Source organism: Otolemur garnettii, unplaced genomic scaffold, assembly GCF_000181295.1.
Source record: "Otolemur garnettii isolate 467f Iridium unplaced genomic scaffold, OtoGar3 scaffold00017, whole genome shotgun sequence".
NCBI lineage: Eukaryota > Metazoa > Chordata > Mammalia > Primates > Galagidae > Otolemur > Otolemur garnettii.
In genome coordinates, this window is record NW_003852412.1 from 5,344,344 (window position 1) to 5,347,464 (window position 3,121).

A 3,121-nucleotide genomic window follows, 5' to 3' on the forward strand; every position below is an offset into this window, starting at 1 on the left:
GTATAACTCCTTTGAATATGGTTACTTCACTCCACAGTAACCAAAGGTATCCTCGGGAATGTTTTAAAACAGGGTCCTCAAACTTTTTAAACAGGGAGCCAGTTCACTGTCCCTCAGACCATTGGAGGGCTGGACTGCGGGCCCCGGGACAAGTTGGCTGCTAAGCAGGACCGGCAGCAACGGCAAAAACACCCAGTGGGCCAGATAAATGTCCTAGGCAGGCTGCATGTGGCCCGTGGGCCATAGTTTGAGGACGCCTATTTTAAACCGTTTTCACTTTACCTGAAGACCCAATTGATGTATATAATTGTATATAATAGTTTTTTTATATATATAAGTGTTTCTTATGCTTATATACTTGATTCTTGTTTTATGTATCTGGCTTTTACTTTATGAGGTACTAAGGTGTAGTAAAGGTATTTAAAATCTATTATTGTCATAGGACATACAGCATGTAAGCTTAGAGAATCTCCTGCCAGTTCTATTTTCTTTTTATTTTATTCTATATAGCTTTTTTTTCTTTTTTTAAGACAGACTCTCACTTTGTCACCCTCAGTAGAGTGTATAGCTCGTAGCAACCTCCAACTCTTGGGCTCAAGCAATTCTTTTGCGTCAGCCTTGCCAGTAGCTGGGACTATAGGCACTCACCACAATGCCCAGGTATTTTTAGAGATGGCTTGGGCTGGTCTTGAAGTCATGAGCTTAGGCAGTCTCCCAGAGAGCTAGGATTACAGGCATGAGCCGTCACACTTGGCCCTTGTTTTTTTGAGACAGTCTCACTTTGTCATCCTTGATAGACTGTCATGGCATCATAGCTTACAGCAACCTCAAACTCTTGGGCTTAAGTGGTCTTCTAGCCTCAGCTATAGTAGCTGGGACTATAGGCACCTACTACAACAACACCCAGCTACTTTTTAGAGACATGGTCTCATGCTTGCTTAGGCTGGTCTTAAACTCTTGAGCTTAAGCAATCCACCTGCCTGGGCTTCCTAGAGTGTTAGAATTAAAGGTGTAAGCCATCCATCCAGCCTTTCTAGTTCTATTTAAAAAGTACAGGTCTAGGGCAGCGCCTGTGGCTTGAGGAGTAGGGCGCTGGCCCTATATACCAGAGGTGATGGGTTCAGACCTATAATCATACCACTCTGGGAGGCTGAGGCAGGTGGATAGCCTGAGCTTGGGTTCAAGACCAGCCTGAGCCAAAGTGAGACATTATCTCTAAAAATAGCCAGGCAATGTGTATGATGGGTGCCTGTAGTCCCAGCTACTTGGGAGAAGAGAATCTCTTGAGCCCCAGATTTTGATGTTGCTGTGACTTATGACACCACAGGACTCTACTGAGGGTAATAAATTAAGACTCAGTCTTGGAGGGGGGCAGAGTACAAGTCTACTCCCTACTCCCAAGTCCCTATTTTGTCTTTTTCTGGTGGTTGAACAGCTTTAGCTAGTATCTTTCCAAATTTTCCACTCTCAAAAATGAATAATTTTATCTATACTCAAAGCCCAGTTTTCATTTTATGTTTTTGTGTTTGGTTAAGAAAATAAAGGGATGCTCAAACAAATACAAATGTGTCCTTTTTAAAAAAGTTAATTTACCTTTCCTTCACTCTCCTATCTTCTGAATTCCATTTACCTGAAGAACATTGATGGTTTGGATTATGACCTTTTTTTTTTTTTTTTTTTTTTTTGAGAGACAGCCTCAAGCTGTCACCCTGGGTAGGGCGCTGTGGCATCACAGCTCACAGCAACCTCCAACTCCGGAGCTCAAGCGAGTCTCCTGCCTCAGCCTCCCAAGTAGCTGGGACCACAGGTGCCTGCCACAACACCTAGCTATTTTTTGGTTTCAGCCGTCGTTGTTTGGTGGGCCCGGGCTGGATCCGAACCCACCAGCTCAGCTGTATGTGGCTGGTACCCTTACTGAGCTAAGGGTGCTGAGCCCTAAAGATTTTGATACTAAAGTTTTACTGCTGGGCAGCACCTGTGCTCAAATAGGGCACTGGCCCCATGTACCAAAGGGGGTGGGTTCAAACCCAGCCCCGCCCTAAAACTGCAAAAAGAAAAAAAAAAGTTTTACCATTATCTTCTCTGTTTTGATACAAAAATATTGACCATCAATGTTACAGTTGCCTACAGTATTCAGTAGAATAACACACTTTGGTAGTCTAGGTTATACCATGTTAGCCCAGGAGTGTAGTAGGCTATACCAGCTATGTTTGCCTATGATACTGTCACTGTGCTCTGACTGTTGGCACTATGATGATATTCGTCCATGCCATTGCTCACGATGTATGTCCATTGTTAAGTGACACATGACTAAAGAATTCAGTCATTCCCCTCTGGATAGGTGTAGTTTTGTTTAAATATTAGTATATCATGCTTTTTACAGACAGAATCTCACTCTGTTGCCCTTCGTAGAGTGCTGTGGTGTCTCAGCTCAAGCAACCTCCAACTCCTGGGTTCAGGTGATTCTCTTGCCCCAGCCTCCTGAGTAGCTGGGACTATAGGCACCCGCCACAATGCCCGACTTTGTTGTTGCAGTTTGGCCAGGGCCGGGTTCGAACCCACCACCTTTGGTATATGGGGCTGGCACCCTACCCACTTGAGTCACAGGCACAGCCCCATGCTTTGTTTTATGCTAGGTTTCCAAAAAAATACGTACGTTTTTAGTCCTGCTGGGTAGAGACAGAGGACATTGTACAAAACTACTGGTTTTCTCTGCCTTATTAAAACAGAATGTTATCAGTCATGAATCCAACAGGCATAAAATATTTGCTGTTTTAACAACTTTTTTTTTTTTTTTTTTGAGACAGAGCCTGAAGCTATCACCCTGGGTGGAGTGCTGGGCATCACAGCTCACAGCAACCTCCAACTCCTGGGCTCAAGCAAGTCTCCTGCCTCAGCCTCCCTAAGTAGCTATTGTCCCCTGGAAGAATATAAAATCCTGGACTGTCACAACACCCAGCTGTTTTTTGGTTGCATTCGTCATTGTTGTTTGGTGGGCACAGGCTGGATTCGAACCCGCCACCTTAGGTGTATGTGGCTGGTGCCTTAGCCACTTGAGCCACAGGCGCCAAGCCCAAAAGTAATTGTTTTTTTTTTTTTTGAGAGACAGCCTCAAGCTGTC